Below are 19734 nucleotides of genomic sequence, written 5' to 3'. Positions count from 1 at the left end.
ACTGGTCCGTCGATCGGGCGAGTCCATCTTGGGCAGCTCGGATGTATGCGTCTCCTGAATTGAAGGCATTGAATGCCTCTTCGGAAAAGATACCATTGCGAAGTACGGCCCGTCGGCGCCGGTGATTCATGGCGCTCTCTACTTCAGAATTTGTGGCGGAGAGCCTATTCGCATCCTCTGTCGGAGGACAACTCAGCGTCGGCCCCACATAGGCCTCCTCTCTTGAAGCCGGTTCTGGAATCCGGCTGGTGGAGGCGTGACCGGCAGGATCTCCGGATATAGTCCGGCGATTACTCTTTCTGCCAGGACATGATGGGTGCTGTTACATTTCAAAAATGATAATCACAAAGCAGATTTTAACTATACGATCTGTAAACCCCCCGTCTCTCTCTGCTAGGGTTCTTCGGTTAATTTACTTAGGTTTTAGTTAGGGCAGTATGTTAATTAGGTTATCTATTTAGTTATGAATTTAGCTAGGTTTCAAAATTAGCTGAATTTATATGCAAATTTGAACTGGACATGTGATATGTGCATATGTCATGTTTTGGACATGTCATGTTTGGAAAATGATCCGAGTGGCCTATGTTACGCCGGTATGTTGATTCATTTTTGTTCCGGTGAATTTCAGGCGCTCGATATGTCCATTTTTTAGCAAAGGTCATGCCGAAATTTCCCGTGAATAAAGGCATGATTTGTGCTACATAGTTGGCATATCGAGTGCTGGCACATAGATTTCTTTTTATGTCATTTCTCATTTATTCATACTTTTAGAAATAAATGAGGACACTTAATCATAGGAAACATGTCGAACAACGAAGAAACTGGGCCTTCTGACCAAGATGCAGACGAGATGGATTATGAGGCTAAACAAGAGTACCTCGACTATTTGACTGCTAAGCAAGGTTTGCAGGTCGGCCTCGATGATGGTACTGACGCCAACATCGGCACTGACGGCGCCGGCACCGATGGCAGCACCAAGACCAGTGGGGAAGGTACCGGCGAGGAAGGTACCGGCGGGGAAGGTATCGGCCTTGATGCCGCTACCGAAAAGAGGAAGCATAAGAAGCAGAGGATACGAAAACCTAACAAACTAGGGATTGGATGACTTGTGATCACAAAGATGGCACCTAGCAAGTTTGAGCCGTTAGAGCCGGAAGAACCTCGCAAGTGCTATGGGAACCAAGTAGGATGCATCCTACGGGAATGCGCGAGCATCAACGACGATGACTTAAGGAGTAAAGAACATTTGACGCAGTTGCTCCTAACGAAGTTGCACAAGAGATTCAAGTTCCCCGACCGGGATGATAACATAGAACAACCGTGGGATGATCCGAAGATGAAGAAGATTAACAATCACACCATGGGCATGTTCAGCAATGATTTGGCCTCCTAGAAAGGGAGGGTGAAACGAGCTATTGAGGCTGATGAACCCCTGTCCAAGATTCTGGAGGAAATTCCGACACTTACGGAAGAGGAGTTCGAAAAGTTCAAGGACACTTGCGCTACCGAGGTAGCCAAGGCTAAGGCTGCGAAATTCAAGAGCCTTCAGCAAAGGAACACGGGGAAGCATCGCCTCGGAAGCCGTGGCTACCTCGGTAAAAGGCCCATATGGGATAAGGAGGACGCGGAACATGAAGCCGCGGGTCTCCCAGACCCCTTCGCGAAGTTCACCAACCCCTTGGAGCATGACTTCATCAGGGCCCGCTACAAGTGGGACAAGGAGAAAAAGGTTTTTTACACGGACAATATCACAAGGAAATTGATTAGACTACTGGAGAAGCAACACCAGCTTGCAGCCAAAAGCCCTACTTCTCCGATGAGGCCCAAGTGGGACACCCCTCTCAACCGGGCCTTGAACGAACTTAAGGGACTCCCTTTGGACCAGCGGCCGCAATATAGTCATGTGCACGGCACTGGAGACAGCGCCACGTGGAAGGTGTTTTACAACAAGGGCCTGGAGGCCAAGAAGCAGAAAAAGAAGTTTAGTCAGGCGGACATCAACGCGAAGGTGAAGCTTGCGGTCGAGAAAAAAGCAGCTGAGGACGCGAAAAAAGTAGCGGAGGACAAATATGAGTTGCTACAGCAGGCAGTTAATGCAGCTGTAACTGCCTGTAGAAATGATTTCGCTACTAACTTGGTTCCAGTTATCATCAACTGGGCGAAGGAAAATCCAGACAAGACGGTACATGATTTCCCGTTGCCCAGTTTCGTCGGGAGCAACTCCATGAACAACAACACCATCGCACCATCACTTGCTCACGCAACCGGGCCTCCTCTAGCAGGCGCTCCCGCTCATAGCAGCCCGTCCTCAGTCTCAGGCGCGCTAGGTGGGCCTTCGTCTTTGGCTGAGCTCGACGCCGTCACGGTAATTACATGTCGCACCAACATATATATATATATATATATATATATATATATAATATTCCATTTTTGTTGCCTTTCGGTTGTTTTACGCCACATACATATGTGTTTGCAGGCGAAAGAAACCCCGTGCACCATACTCTACTTGATCAAAGGCCAGAAGGTGGATGTGGGAAAGGGGATGATAATGGACCCCTCTCAACGCACGTTCCACAACCAGCCGATCCCCGCTGGGCACTTCAGGGTTAGCTTGACCAGTGTGAAATCGGGGCACGAGGATTTGCCTCCTCCAGTACAGCATGTGGGAGCGGACGACGAGACCCCGCCGCAGATTGGAAGCTGCAAGAATTGGGTGCTGCTATGGCCGAAGAATCTTATTCATCTGGAGCCGACCGAGAGCACACCAATAACTACCACACATCAACAAGCATGTGCGGAGACCACCACCCCGCCTACGCAATTACCAGCTCCTATAGTGCCGGGTGAGAGCGGCGGACGACATGATGAAGGGGGTGCAATAGTACTGGCTGATGTAATTTCTCCTGTAGAACAGAGAATTGATGATGAGACGGAGGTCGACCCTATGGATTACCTCAATACAAATGCGTATGACTATGACATAGATATGATGAGTCAACCATATGACGAATCGATCTATCAGCTTGCTAATGGGGATATGGATGATATGCCTGGGCAGGGTCGTAGCATGGATTGCAAAAAGTCTCTCTTCATGAAATCCTCACAGGACACGCCTGAAGATGCCGCCTCAACACAGGCTCAACTAGCCGGGTGCGAGGGTCGTACAGTACTTATCCCGGGAACACTAGGGCAGGGGTTAAGGAAGGGTCTGGAAGGTGTGCCCAAGAAAAAGGAGAGGAAGAGATCGGGGAAGGTAAATGCCTCCAAACAAGCCAGAGCACATAGCAGCCAGACGATGCATTCTGAAGAGCGTGTACCCGTGAAAGGTGCGGTCATGTTCCATCTCACGGGCGAGCCGATGCTACCGCCGAAACCGGTGGAGGCACTATCAGGGGATCTCAGGAGACTGCACGACTATGTGCTGTCGACTGAGAAAAGCCTACTAGCCTCAAAGGATCCAGGATATCCGACATACGCGGCTCATGTGCCTGAGGGGAAGTGCTATGTTGACACACGGCCCGCGGAGGTGTTCTTCCTGCGGTTTGACCATATCTTTGAGATGTTTCTAACAAGGCGGCTTGATTTTACTATCGTCCGCCTTTTTGCGCTACATATGAGCTCCGTCATGAGGAGTGAAGAAGTCTCGCAAATCTGTGTGGCGGATCCTGTCAGGACCCCGACTCGATGTCACATCGAACTAGCCGGTAACACCTCATATCACTTTGCGGCCTCACGCACGGTATTCCCACGGGTGTCGCCTTACCTTTGCCCGGGACCGTTTGCGCCTTTTGGCTCACGTATATGATAGTGTCGCTAGCATCCATATGATAAGGAGCCCGGGCTGACATGACTAGTCATAAACCCAAAGTGGCACAGACTTACAGGGACAGGCATCCATGACCCAGCTTCGAACGTGTCGGTCATCAGCAAGTGGGTCCGGGCTGTAGCACTGGGCTAGCAGGACTCCGGTAAACCGGGCTGTAGCGGGCTAACAAGACTCCGGTACTCAAAGCGTGACATTTCCCCGAAGGGACAGACACATGAACGAAGAAGGACACATGCCGGCCAGCCTAAGTGTTCCAGAGCAGTAGCAAGCTACCATGGCTCAGCGGTAACACTAGGAGACATTTCCCGGTAAGAGAGGCTACTAAAGATAAACAACTAGATAGTCAGATCCCACACATACCAAGCATTTCAATCATACACACAATATGCTCGATATGTGCAAATACAACGAAGCATCACAACATGACTCTACGACACAAGTACTTTATTTAAGGCTCGGGGAGCCATACGTAACATACACAAAGGTACGGGTCTCACGACCCAACATTCAAGTCATACAGTCATACAAACCAGCAGCGGAAGTAACTTGTCTGAGTACAGACAACTAGTAAAATAAAAGAGGCTTGGAAAGCCTAGCTATACTACGTGGTCCTTGACAAGCTCAGGGTCACCACCTGGGCCTTTAGCCTACTCGTTGATGTCAATGTCTACATAGAACCCATCAGAAGGGGTTGCAGCGTCTTCTGTAAAAATGTAAATCATAGCAACATGAGTACAAAGGTACTCAGCAAGACTTACATCAGATCCTACATACATGCATATTATCAAGAAGGGTTGGTGGAGTTATTGCAGCAAGCCAGCTTTGACTCTTGGCTAGACTATCCTACGATACTTCAACTTGAAATGGTTTTGCGCACACGAGTCCACTACTCACCAATTCAATACACTACCGAGGATCCGCCTCCGTCTTCCTACGGAAGAGCCATCCTCGGCACTCACACTTATCTTGAGGCTTTTAGTAGTTTCCATTTACTTGTCTATGAACTGTATAGGCAACCAAGTAGTCCTTTACCGCGGACGCGGCTATTCGAATAGATCATGTTAACCCTGCAGGGGTGTACTTCTTCATACACGCTCTCACCACTTACCGTCGTTTACACGACATGTACTCGGCAACCTTCAAGCGGAAGCCCAACGTGGGTGTCGGCCACGACCTACCTAACCACCTAAGCCTCCAGTCCAGGTTTATCGCCTATCCAGGTTCCATCCGCAGGGAGTCCGGCCGAGGTTTCCCATACGGCCCCGAACGATGTGAACAGGGTTCCCGAGATACCTAACGGGTATTCGGTACACCGTGCCACGTACCTACCGCATCACAGCCCACCCCTACGGTCAGCGCTGTCCACGGCCTCCAGTAGGCTACAAACACCGGAAACTACTTGCAACTCCTGGACGGAGAACTAGGATGAATAAGAAGCCGAGAGGGTCCATTGGTTTCGGGCCCAATGCATGGTAGTAGCTGATTCTTAAATCACACATACAGATCTCAGTGCTTAAGGTCGGCTTCAATGAAACAACCCACCATGTACTCCTACATGGCCTCTCATCGATACCTTTACCAAATCGTGTTCACCACACCACTCTCATTACTGACATAAACATTTCACTCTAGCCCATCACCCAGATGAACCAGACCTGACACGACTCTAAGCATAGCAGGCATAGCAAGGTAGGAACAACACATACATATGGCTCAATCAACTCCTACACATGCTAGTGGGTTTCATCTAGTTACTGTGGCAATGACAGGTCATGCAGAGGAAATGGGTTCAACTACCGTAGCACACAGCAGTTTGAAACGCGTTGTCTTAATGCAGTAAAAGAGAGCAGGAGCGAGAACATGGGATTGTATCGATATGATCAAATGGTTGGTTGCTTGCCTGATGGTTCGATGCACTGATACGGTTCTTCGTTAGGGTAATCACGGTACTCCTCGGAGGCAGAACCTGTCGCAAAGGACACCGATACACAACCATCACCAAACAATGTGCAACAATATGATGCATGCATGAAACATGGCAATATGAGTGTGTTGGGCTAATGCAACTAAAACCAGAAGGGTTTGAACCAATTTGAATCAAAGATTCAAATTTCAAACTCAAACATGGCCTTTTAAAGTGCTTTTCCTTGTTCTATTAAAAACATAAATTTAACTTGCTTGATCATGCATGAAAATAGTACAGATGGATAGATTGGATTTTTCTGATCATTTTTCATATATAATTTGTCTGATTTGGAGTTACAGAATAAAAGTTATGAATTTTTTGAAGTTTAAATAATATTCTGGAATTTCCTGATTTAAATTAAATCCAGAAATATATATATTGCGCCAGCATGACGTCAGCATGACGTCAGTGGTCAACCGCGGCTGGCTGGGGTCAAACCTGACGTGTGGGGTCCACACGTCAGTGACAGGGGGGTTTAACAGGGTTAATTTAATCCTAATTAGGAATTAGTGGCGCTGGGGCCCACTGGTCAGTGTCAGGGGGGTTAGTTAAGCGGTGATTAGCACTAATCTAACCACCTGGCCGACGGGGCCCACGCGTCAGTGACTCTGGGGGGGGTCAAACCCCAGGTCAAACAGGTCAAACCCACCGGCGACATGACGCCGGCGAGGCCCGAGACGGCGGCGCGATACGGAAACGCGCTACAGGGTACGGGCAAGGCCGTGCTTGGGCTCGTTGGAGAGCCCTTGCTCCCGCGCGTCGAACGGTGGTGGTGGCCGTGCCTGAGGTGGCCGGTACCGACGACGGCGAGCTCGTGAGCGGCGGCCGGAGTTCGGGTGGTGGCGGGTTGGGCGCTACGAGCGGTGGTTTGGCGCGCTGAGGGCACTAGGGAGAAGCTCTTGCTTCTCCGCATCCAAAGGAACGGACGGGAGGCCGCGAGGTGGCCGGAGTTGAGCACGGCGTCGACCTCGGTGGCGGCCGGAGCTCGGGCGAGCTCGGAGTCGGTGTTAGGGAGCTCGGCAGGAGGCAAAGGGGGGTGTTACGACCTCCTGGGGTTGCACTGAGCACGGCCGCGTGCTCGGTTGCAGCTCTAGGCAACGGTGGCTACGGCGGCGACATCGCCGGCGGCGTGGAGTTCTCGGCCAAGACGGGGCTAAGGCCTAGAGGTCGAAAGAGACCAGGGGAGAAGGGGAAGACGACTCGGGGGCTCACCGTGAGTCCGTTTGGAGGGTCAGTGGGCTCGAGGGCGGCCGGAGTGCAGCGAATCGACGGCGACAATCTCCGGTGGCCGAGGAGGGGAACGGCGACGTTGGCGGCGATGCAGGGCTTCCGGAGGGCCGTGGATCGGTGGGGAGGAAGAGGGGGTCGAGGCGGAGCTCGCAAGCACAGCGAGGGGTCGAGGGGGTGGCCGGTGACGGCTGCTATGGCGAACAGCGGCGATGGGTGCGTCGGGTGAGAGAGAGAGCAGGGGGGGAAGCACGGGAGAGAGAGGGGGATAAGGCCAGGGGATCGGGGCGGCACCGAGAAGAACCGTCGCGGCGTCGCGCTGGCGGGGTAGGCAGGCAGGCGAGCTGGTGGCGTGGCGCTCCGCCCGTGCGCGCGCGCCGGCCACACGCCTGGCCGACTGGCGCCAGGAGGACGACGGCGGTGGTGGGCTGGGCTGGCTTGCTGGGCCAGAGGCGCCAGGTAAGAAGCCCAGGTAAGGTTTCCCTCTTTTATTTATTTCTGTTTTCTAATTTCTGACATTTGTTTTGATTTAAATAAAATATTAAATCATTTTATTACCTCATGCCAATTTTTGCAGGAGCTAGATATATTATTCCAGAGCTCCCCAACAGGTGGCATAGTTTTTGGACATATATTAATATATATAACTAATATATTTCCAATGCAAATATTTATGCATTAATTCCAAATGCCCAAAATAAATACCTATGAGCTCTTAAAAATATTGGTTTGATTTTTATCTCTGTCCAATATTTTCAGAGAGCAACATGAGCATTTTCTTGGACCCTTTTGGAGAAATTTCTATTTGGGTCATTTTCAAAATGATTCTGAGGGTTTCACAGATCCCCATTTCAAGTTTCTGATGAAAGAGTAAACATGATGCAACACTCTAATGCATGACTAGCTAGGGTGTGACAACTCACCCCCACTCAAAAGAATCTCGTCCCGAGATTTGGGTTCCTCCGGGAAGAAGGCGGGATACTCAAGTCGAAGACGATCCTCCCTTTCCCAAGTTGCTTCATCCTCAGAATGGTGCGACCATTGAACTTTGAGAAACTTGATATTATGACGTCGGGTGGTACGTTCGGTTTGATCGAGAATACGAATGGGGTACTCTCGATATGTAAGATTATCTTGGAGATCAAGCGTTTCGTGGTCCACTCCACGGATAGGATCCGAGAAGCAACGCCTGAGTTGAGAAACGTGGAAGACATCGTGGACTCTGGAGAGGTGCGGAGGTAGTTCCAACTGGTAGGCAACTTCTCCTTGTTTGGCAAGAATGCGAAAAGGTCCAATGTAACGAGGAGCCAATTTGCCTTTGATACCGAAACGATGGGTTCCCTTCAGAGGGGTGACCCGAAGATAAGCCTTCTCGTCAACCTCGAAAGTCATAGCCTTATGTTTTCGGTCATATTGACTCTTTTGACGAGATTGGGCTGTTTTCAACTTTTCACGAACGATGCGAACTTGTTCTTCTGCTTCCTGAATCATATCCGGGCCAAAGAATTGTCTTTCCCCGGTTTCTGACTAGTTAAGGGGTGTTCGACACCGTCGTCCATAGAGAACTTCAAAAGGGGCTTTACCCAAGCTAGATTGATAGCTGTTGTTGTAAGCGAATTCGGCAAATGGAAGGCACTTCTCCCAGTCCATTCCGAATGAGATAACAGAGGCTCGAAGCATGTCTTCTAGAATCTGGTTGACGCGTTCCACTTGACCACTCGACTGAGGGTGGAAGGCGGTGCTAAAGGAGAGACGGGTCCCCATAGCATTTTGGAAGCTTTCCCAAAATCGAGAGGTGAAAAGACTTCCTCGATCCGAGTTAATTTCCAAAGGAACACCATGGAGGGACACTATTCGGGAGATGTATAAGTCTGCCAGCTGACTAGCGGTTATACTCTCACGAACAGGTAAGAAATGGGCTACTTTGGAAAGACGATCGACAACGACGAAGATAGCATTATTCCCTCTCTTGGTCCTAGGAAAACCGGTAATGAAATCCATACCAATTTTATCCCATTTCCATTCAGGAATAACTAAGGGTTGAAGGGTGCCAGCAGGCCGTTGATGCTCTGCTTTTACACGACGACAGACGTCGCAGTTTGCAATATACTGAGCAATCTCTCTCTTCATCCTAGTCCACCAGAACCTCTGGCGTAGGTCCTGATACATCTTAGTACTACCGGGATGAATGGTGAGAGGAGATTCATGAGCTTCCTTAAGGATCAATCGCCTCAGGTTTCGCACTTTGGGAACCACTAGTCGATGCCCGAAGTATACGACCCCTTGATCATTAATGGAGAAGCAATTCGCAATTCCTTTCTGGATGTTTCTCTTGATGCGGGAAATTCCCGGATCTACCTTCTGTGCTTTGATAATCTGATCCGTAAGGGTAGGTTTTGCCACCAAGGTGGAAAGAAAACCTTGAGGTACAATGTGAAGGTTAAGCTTCCGAAATTCCTCATGGAGAAGCGGTTGACTTTGTTGTAACATCAGGTTGTTACAATAAGATTTACGACTTAGTGCATCAGCCATGACGTTGGCTTTCCCTGGGGTGTAGGTTATTCCTAAGTCGAAGTCTGTGATCAACTCAACCCAACATCTTTGCCTGAGATTCAGATCCGGTTGGGTGAAAATGTACTTCAGACTTTGGTGATCAGTGAATATTTCGCAACGGTTACCGAGGAGGTAATGTCGCCAGGTTTTAAGTGCATAGACTACGGCTGCAAGCTCTAGATCATGAGTAGGATAATTCTCCTCATGTGGGTGCAATTGCCGTGAAGCGTAGGCAATTACGTGTCGATCTTGCATAAGGATGCAACCTAGTCCTTGTCGCGAGGCGTCGCAGTAGATAACAAAGTCCTTGGAGAAGTCTGGCGGTACCAGTACGGGAGCAGAGGTCAGGCGTCTTTTCAGTTCCTGAAAGCTGTGCTCACATTGTGGAGTCCATTCGAACTTCTTATCTTTCTTGAGGAGTTCGGTTAGAGGTTTGGCAACTTTGGAGAAGTTCTCGACAAAGCGACGACAATAGCTCGCTAAGCCCAGAAAACTCCGAACTTGCTTGACCGATTCGGGTGGAGTCCAATTAAGGACGGCTTGAACTCGCTCAGGGTTAACAGCAATACCTTTACCAGATATTACATGACCCAGATAGGTCACTTCTGACAACCAGAATTCACATTTAGAAAATTTGGCATAAAGGCGATGCTCTCGAAGTTTCTTCAACACTAGCCTTAGATGTTCGGCATGTTCTTCCTCGTTCTTGGAGTAGATGAGTATATCATCGAGGTAAACAACGACGAATTTATCCAAATACTCCATGAAGATTGAGTTCATTAACCGAGAAAAGGTGGCTGGAGCGTTGGTTAAACCGAAGGACATGACGGTGTACTCGTATTGGCCATAACGAGTAACAAAGGCCGTTTTAGGAATGTCCCCGTTTCTAATTTTGATTTGATGGTAGCCCAACCTCAAATCCATCTTGGAGAAGATTGAGGATCCAGCGAGCTGATCATACAGGTCGTTGATCCTGGGAAGCGGATATTTGTTCTTGATTGTGACCAAATTGACAGGTCGGTAATCTACAACCATCCGGTCCGTACCATCCTTCTTCTTGACGAATAGGACGGGGCAAGCCCACGGAGATGAGCTAGGTCGGATGAAACCCTTTTTCAAGGACTCATCGAGTTGTTTCTTAAGCTCGGCTAGTTCTAGTGGTGCCATCTTATAAGGTCTTCTAGCAATCGGAACGGTTCCTGGGATGAGGTCTATTACGAACTCAACATCCCTGTCAGGTGGAACACCTGGCAATTCCTCTGGGAAGACATCCGGGAAGTCACGGACTACCGGAACATCCTCAAGGTCTGGCAAAGGGCTGGCGTTAAGAGAATATAATTGTCGCTTGGCTATTCGGTTCAAGACATTGACTATCTTCCCCGAAGGATGGGTGAGTTGAACAGTCCTAGAGAAGCAATCAATTTTGGCATGATGAGCTGACATCCAGTCCATACCCAGAATGATATTAATATCTGAAGATTTAAGAGCTATCAAAGATGCAAGGAAAACAAGTCTGTCGACTTGGATTTCATTTCCATGGCTTACTCTAGAAGTTTGCCATTTGGATCCCGGAGTTTGAATTACCATAGAGGTTGGCATATCACCGAATGCGACGTTATGCAAACGAGCATAGTTTTCAGATATAAAAGAATGAGAGGCTCCTGTATCGAAAAGAACAGATGCCGGGTGGCAATTAACAAGAAGCGTACCGAGAACGACGTTGGGATCCTCTTGAGCTTCTTCGGCAGAGATACAGTTGACATGGCCACGTGAGGCGGTGGCCGGCTTGGCGTGGAATACTTTTCCTGTCGGCTTGCCACGGCCAACAGCTTTAGCAGACTGGTTGGGGTTGGTCTGGGGACACTCACGCATATAGTGGCCAGATTCCCCACACTTGAAACAAGTCACGGAACGGGTACGTGGAGGAGCATTGTTAGTTGGACCCCCATAGGGCTTGGCTGGAACAGACTGTTGAACAGGGCGAGGCGCCTGGAAAGATGGCCTCGGTGTGAACCTGGGTGGCAGGGCGGTGTTGGGTACCCACACGCGGCGCTTCTGAGGACCAGCACCGGATGAGGAACCCATGTCACGGCCATGCTTGCGTGTTGCGTCATAGTCAGTCTGACCAGTTTCAGCACTGATGGCTTTGTTAACAAGTTTCTGAAAAGATGTGCACTCATGCAGACGGAGGTCGCGGCGAAGCTCAGGACTAAGGCCCTTATGGAACCTTGCTTGCTTCTTGGCATCAGTAGACACTTCCTCAGTTGCATATCGTGCGAAGTTACCAAACTCCATGCTGTAAACATCCACAGAAAGTCGGCCTTGGGTGAAACTGCAAAATTCCTCACGTTTACGGTCCATGAGACCCTCCGGAATGTGATGTTCACGGAAAGCCTCACTGAATTCAGCCCAAGTAGTGACATGGCCCGCTGGGCGCATAGCTCCATAATTCTCCCACCATAGACTGGCGGGGCCTTCAAGATGATATGCAGCAAAGGTGACCTTGTCAGCCTCCGCTACCCGCGCGGAACACAGTTTGTGAGAGATACTGCGAAGCCAGTCATCAGCGTCGAGAGGCTCGACGGAGTGGTGGAACGTGGGTGGATGTAATTTGATAAAATCACTGAGTGACACCACGTTAGTCCTCTGATGGTGTGCCGTGTTCTGTTCAATACGCTCCAACAAACGGTTGGTCTCCCGCTTGTTTCTCTCAGCTTCCATCATAACCTCGGCTAGGGAAGGAGGATGAGGCAGATTTGCATCCCTGACTTCACTGCCTTCGGCCTACTCTTGAGGAGCAGGGTTAGTGCGCGTGTTGACCATCCTAGGTAAACAAGACAATGATTTATTCAGGATGATAAAATTCCAACATAGGATACAAAATGTAAGGAATAACTCGGAATGCAAGATGATCATCCGTATGACATGGTAGATACAGAAACTGCTTCTTTTATTCCATCGTCATACACACCATACAGGGTTTAGTACAAGACCAAACAAAGTACTATTACGGTGAAAAGAGGATTACATCTCATCGGAGGCATTCCAAGCTCCTATACATTATTTTTCTACACCTCCAGAAAGAGTACAAACTAGGTCATATCCCATGAGTCACGCGGGACGATAGACGACACAGCTAGTGCGATCTAGTGATACTACCACTAACTCAGACCGATCCGTAGTAGTCCTCGTAGAAGTCACCTCCATAGCCTGGAAGCTCAACATGATCATCCGGAAACAGACGATCTCGCGGAGCTTGTGGACCATAGGGGCTAGGATGAGGTCTTGGACCAACAGACGGTGGCCTGCGGGGACCGCGAGGTGGGGTGATGCCTCCTACATCACGCCAACCCATCACGTCTGGCAGAGCAGATCTCACAGGATAGAGATCGCGCATATCTGAATATCCAGCTTGCACCGCCGGTGCAAACCGAGTCAATGTGGCCCAGTGGTCAGCACGGGTATTGAAGAGCTCTAACCTCAAGGCCCGATTTTCACGGTCCTTATCCTCGAGCATCTCAGCAGTGGTGCGAGTCCGTGAATCCTCCTGGGTGGGGTCAGCATAGATAGCCTGGAGATACCCTTGTGCTCCCGGAAGTGATCCTGGCATATACCGGAAATCAGAGTCCCGAAATAGTCCAGATCTGACTCGCATGATGGTCATCATAGAGTAGGCGGCGTCCTGCACAGCCATCTCAATAGTAACCCCGAGTCCATAGGAGCAGTGAAGGGGCTCAGTGGATCCAGGATAAGATGGAAATATCCTGACAGTGCAGAGATACTGGCTTTGATTGAAGTGCCGAAATTGCTCTTCGACCGTGTACTCAGGATACCAGCGGTATCCAGCCTCAGTCATTACCCTGACCAACTTGGCAGTATGGCCGGGTACATCTAGGCATCGAGTCAGGCGAACCACTTGATTGAGGTCGCGAGTGGCCATCTGAAAGCACAATCATAATGCAAAGGCATTAGAATTTCTAGCAAAATTTCGGCAGCATAACAGCTGTAATTGCTCAAGAAGGATTTTGAGACATTTGACAAAGGATTACATACACACTCATCATCATCATACCAAGTTCTGAGACCATCCTAGCAATATAATGTGGTAATAGAACTGAACTAGGCTTGTAACCATCAAACCTATAAGGTACTACTGATTAGTAACACGTGATCCTGATAGAGAGAATAGATCCTAATTCCTTAACCCCCGGTGGAAGAATAGACTGACTCAGATCAGAATGTCATTAGATAAAGAAGTAAAAAGAGCCTTACGTTCCAACCCACAAACAATTCCCCTACATATAACTAAAGAATTTCTAGACTCAACATCGACCAGTTTGGCTTGGAGAACCTACAGGCAGTCCGGCTCTGATGCCAACGCTGTCAGGACCCCGACTCGATGTCACATCGATCTAGCCGGTAACACCTCATATCACTTTGCGGCCTCACGCACGGTATTCCCACGGGTGTCGCCTTACCTTTGCCCGGGACCGTTTGCGCCTTTTGGCTCACGTATATGATAGTGTCGCTAGCATCCATATGATAAGGAGCCCGGGCTGACATGACTAGTCGTAAACCCAAAGTGGCACAGACTTACAGGGACAGGCATCCATGACCCAGCTTCGAACGTGTCGGTCATCAGCAAGTGGGTCTGGGCTGTAGCACTGGGCTAGCAGGACTCCGGTAAACCGGGCTGTAGCGGGCTAACAGGACTCCGGTACTCAAAGCGTGACATTTCCCCGAAGGGACAGACACAGGAACGAAGAAGGACACATGCCGGCCAGCCTAAATGTTCCAGAGCAGTAGCAAGTTACCATGGCTCAGCGGTAACACTAGGAGACATTTCCCGGTAAGAGAGGCTACTAAAGATAAACAACTAGATAGTCAGATCCCACACATACCAAGCATTTCAATCATACACACAATATGCTCGATATGTGCAAATACAACGAAGCATCACAACATGACTCTACGACACAAGTACTTTATTTAAGGCTCAGGGAGCCATACATAACATACACAAAGGTACGGGTCTCACGACCCAACATTCAAGTCATACAGTCATACAAACCAGCAGCGGAAGTAACTTGTCTGAGTACAGACAACTAGTAAAATAAAAGAGGCTTGGAAAGCCTAGCTATACTACGTGGTCCTTGACAAGCTCAGGGTCACCACCTGGGCCTTTAGCCTACTCGTTGATGTCAATGTCTACATAGAACCCATCAGAAGGGGTTGCAGCATCTTCTGTAAAAATGTAAATCATAGCAACATGAGTACAAAGGTACTCAGCAAGACTTACATCAGATCCTACATACATGCATATTATCAAGAAGGGTTGGTGGAGTTATTGCAGCAAGCCAGCTTTGACTCTTGGCTAGACTATCCTATGATACTTCAACTTGAAATGGTTTTGCGCACACAAGTCCACTACTCACCAATTCAATACACTACCGAGGATCCGCCTCCGTCTTCCTACGGAAGAGCCATCCTCGGCACTCACACTTATCTTGAGGCTTTTAGTAGTTTCCATTTACTTGTCTATGAACTGTATAGGCAACCAAGTAGTCCTTTACCGCGGACGCGGCTATTCGAATAGATCATGTTAACCCTGCAAGGGTGTACTTCTTCATACACGCTCTCACCACTTACCGTCGTTTACACGACATGTACTCGGCAACCTTCAAGCGGAAGCCCAACGTGGGTGTCGGCCACGACCTACCTAACCACCTAAGCCTCCAGTCCAGGTTTATCGCCTATCCAGGTTCCATCCGCAGGGAGTCCGGCCGAGGTTTCCCATACGGCCCCGAACGATGTGAACAGGGTTCCCGAGATACCTAACGGGTATTTGGTACACCCGGCCACGTACCTACCGCATCACAGCCCACCCCTACGGTCAGCGCTGTCCACGGCCTCCAGTAGGCTACAAACACCAGAAACTACTTGCAACTCCTGGACGGAGAACTAGGGTGAATAAGAAGCCGAGAGGGTCCATTGGTTTCGGGCCCAATGCATGGTAGTAGCTGATTCTTAAATCACACATACAGATCTCAGTGCTTAAGGTCGGCTTCAATGAAACAACCCACCATGTACTCCTACATGGCCTCTCATCGATACCTTTACCAAATCGTGTTCACCACACCACTCTCATTACCGACATAAACATTTCACTCTAGCCCATCACCCAGATGAACCAGACCTGACACGACTCTAAGCATAGCAGGCATAGCAAGGTAGGAACAACACATACATATGGCTCAATCAACTCCTACACATGCTAGTGGGTTTCATCTAGTTACTGTGGCAATGACAGGTCACGCAGAGGAAATGGGTTCAACTACTGTAGCACACAGCAGTTTGAAACGCGTTGTCTTAATGCAGTAAAAGAGAGCAGGAGCGAGAACATGGGATTGTATCGATATGATCAAATGGTTGGTTGCTTGCCTGATGGTTCGATGCACTGATACGGTTCTTCGTTAGGGTAATCACGGTACTCCTCGGAGGCAGAACCTGTCGCAAAGGACACCGATACACAACCATCACCAAACAATGTGCAACAATATGATGCATGCATGAAACATGGCAATATGAGTGTGTTGGGCTAATGCAACTAAAACCAGAAGGGTTTGAACCAATTTGAATCAAAGATTCAAATTTCAAACTCAAACATGGCATTTTAAAGTGCTTTTCCTTGTTCTGTTAAAAACATCAATTTAACTTGTTTGATCATGCATGAAAATAGTACAGATGGATAGATTGGATTTTTCTGATCATTTTTCATATATAATTTGTCTGATTTGGAGTTACAGAATAAAAGTTATGAATTTTTTGAAGTTTAAATAATATTCTGGAATTTCCTGATTTAAATTAAATCCAGAAATATATATATTGCGCCAGCATGACGTCAGCATGACGTCAGTGGTCAACTACGGCTGGCTGGGGTCAAACCTGACGTGTGCGGTCCACACGTCAGTGACAGGGGGGTTTAACAGGGTTAATTTAATCCAAATTAGGAATTAGTGGCGCTGGGGCCCACTGGTCAGTGTCAGGGGGGTTAGTTAAGCGGTGATTAGCACTAATCTAACCACCTGGCCGACGGGGCCCACGCGTCAGTGACTCTGGGAGGGGTCAAACCCCAGGTCAAACAGGTCAAACCCACCGGCGACATGACGCCGGCGAGGCCCGAGACGGCGGCGCGATACGGAAACGCGCTACAGGGTACGGGCGAGGCCGTGCTTGGGCTCGTTGGAGAGCCCTTGCTCCCGCGCGTCGAACGGTGGTGGTGGCCGTGCCTGAGGTGGCCGGTACCGACGACGGCGAGCTCGTGAGCGGCGGCCGGAGTTCGGGTGGTGGCGGGTTGGGCGCTACGAGCGGTGGTTTGGCGCGCTGAGGGCACTAGGGAGAAGCTCTTGCTTCTCCGCATCCAAAGGAACGGACGGGAGGCCGCGAGGTGGCCGGAGTTGAGCACGGCGTCGACCTCGGCGGCGGCCGGAGCTCGGGCGAGCTCGGAGTCGGTGTTAGGGAGCTCGGCAGGAGGCAAAGGGGGGGTGTTACGACCTCCTAGGGTTGCACTGAGCACGGCCGCGTGCTCGGTTGCAGCTCTAGGCAACGGTGGCTACGGCGGCGACATCGCCGGCGGCGTGGAGTTCTCGGCCAAGACGGGGCTAAGGCCTAGAGGTCGAAAGAGACCAAGGGAGAAGGGGAAGACGACTCGGGGGCTCACCGTGAGTCCGTTTGGAGGGTCAGTGGGCTCGAGGGCGGCCGGAGTGCAGCAAATCGACGGCGACGATCTCCGGTGGCCGAGGAGGGGAACGGCGACGTTGGCGGCGATGCAGGGCTTCCGGAGGGCCGTGGATCGGTGGGGAGGAAGAGGGGGTCGAGGCGGAGCTCGCAAGCACAGCAAGGGGTCGAGGGGGTGGCCGGTGACGGCTGCTATGGCGAACGGCGGCGATGGGTGCGTCGGGTGAGAGAGAGAGCAGGGGGGGAAGCACGGGAGAGAGAGGGGGATAAGGCCAGGGGATCGGGGCGGCACCGAGAAGAACCGTCGCGGCGTCGCGCTGGCAGGGTAGGCAGGCAGGCGAGCTGGTGGCGTGGCGCTCCGCCCGTGCGTGCGCGCCGGCCACACGCCTGGCCGACTGGCGCCAGGAGGACGACGGCGGTGGTGGGCTGGGCTGGCTTGCTGGGCCAGAGGCGCCAGGTAAGAAGCCCAGGTAAGGTTTCCCTCTTTTATTTATTTCTGTTTTCTAATTTCTGACATTTGTTTTGATTTAAATAAAATATTAAATCATTTTATTACCTCATGCCAATTTTTGCAGGAGCTAGATATATTATTCCAGAGCTCCCCAACAGGTGGCATAGTTTTTGGACATATATTAATATATATAACTAATATATTTCCAATGCAAATATTTATGCATTAATTCCAAATGCCCAAAATAAATACCTATGAGCTCTTAAAAATATTGGTTTGATTTTTATCTCTATCCAATATTTTCAGAGAGCAACATGAGCATTTTCTTGGACCCTTTTGGAGAAATTTTTATTTGGGTCATTTTCAAAATGATTCTGAGGGTTTCACAGATCCCCATTTCAAGTTTCTGATGAAAGAGTAAACATGATGCAACACTCTAATGCATGACTAGCTAGGGTGTGACAGATCCATACTACATGCACGAGTCTTTCTTGAGTCTCGGTGACTTTGAGCGTGAAACTGCTAGGGAGTACCTCCAAAACTTGATGGTACAGAATAAGGACCGGGAAATTGTCCTCGTGCCTTATCATCCAAAGTAAGTCAGTTCCGAACAACCCTTTCGTACATTTCAATCATTCCTTCTCTCTCATATGGGGAATAATTTGAGGTGTCTTTTCCCCGTAGCAACGGGCGCGCCGTCCTTATCGTTCTTTACCCGCAAGTCTCCAACGCCGTGTATTTTGACCCTTCCAGAGACTATGAGAAAAAAGACTACACCCACATAATGAATATTATAGATGATGCTCTCCAAGGCTTCAGCTTTAGAGGTGGCCACATGCAGATCAAGAAACAAAGGAACAAGAAGATGGGTTTCACACATAAAACTAACTTCTCCTGCATCCATGTCCCAAAACCAAGCAAGAAGGATGGATTCTACATCGTCCATCTCATGATTCAGTTCAACACGGATCACCAAAAGCTTCACATTAACAGCAGAAATGATGATCATATCCACAAGTGGCTAGAATCTCATGGAGAAGCGGATTATAAACTTAGAGATGACTTCTTTCGCATCCAAAGCGACATTGCGATGATCATCATGAAATAAGTCGTCGATGAGAAGGGGATGTTCCACCATGACCCTATATCGCGAGCTGACGTCCGAACTCGCATAGGCATGCAACGTCTAGACCTCACGCCGTTCAAGAAGCTAGGGTTCGTCCTCGATGATATGGAAGGATGGAACTTCTAGTGATTTATGATGCCGATGATGATGATATGTGTCGGTTGAACTGGTATACTTTTTGTAGCGATGAAACTTTGTGATGTCCACGGTCCCTGCCGAACTTGTGTAACGCTACTTTGTTAGTTTGCGTACGATGACCTGCGTACCTCTAGTTAATTAATTTGCATACTGTATGTTGCATCTAGTTGCTAACCCTTTCTTTTTCGGTGTTGCTCTAGTATATTTTGTTGCATATATATGATTGTACATCCTCTTCATGCATCTCTAACAGGTACCTAGTTTCTTGATGGCGAGATGGAATTGCTATGTCGTATACAAAGGGAAGGTTCCAGGGGTGTACAACGAGTGGCATGAGTGTCAGGCGCAAGTGAATGGGTTCACGGGCACCAGCCATAAAGGCTTCAAAAGCATACAAGAAGGAGAGGCTAGTTACTTGAGGTTCACGCTAGCGCGAGAGAGGACTCGTAACCGCCGCCTCATGTACTGCATAGTTCCGCTCTCACTCATAGTGATAGCACTTCTTGCGTATACCTTTGTTTAGATGGATGACGTTGTTGTAGTTGCAAGTATTCGAGACTTGCATGTATCGCTATTTTCGAGATGATGACAAGATATCACTTTGTGTTGGATGATGATTATGATGAGACTATTTGTATGTACATGCTATGATTACATTTGTGGTCTCGCAACATTTGTATGTGTATCATGATGACATTTCTATGTGCTAA

This window comes from Triticum dicoccoides, chromosome 2B (genome assembly GCF_002162155.2).
Source record: "Triticum dicoccoides isolate Atlit2015 ecotype Zavitan chromosome 2B, WEW_v2.0, whole genome shotgun sequence".
NCBI lineage: Eukaryota > Viridiplantae > Streptophyta > Magnoliopsida > Poales > Poaceae > Triticum > Triticum dicoccoides.
The sequence above is the reverse complement of the archived record's forward strand: the minus strand, read 5'-3'. Positions refer to the sequence as shown.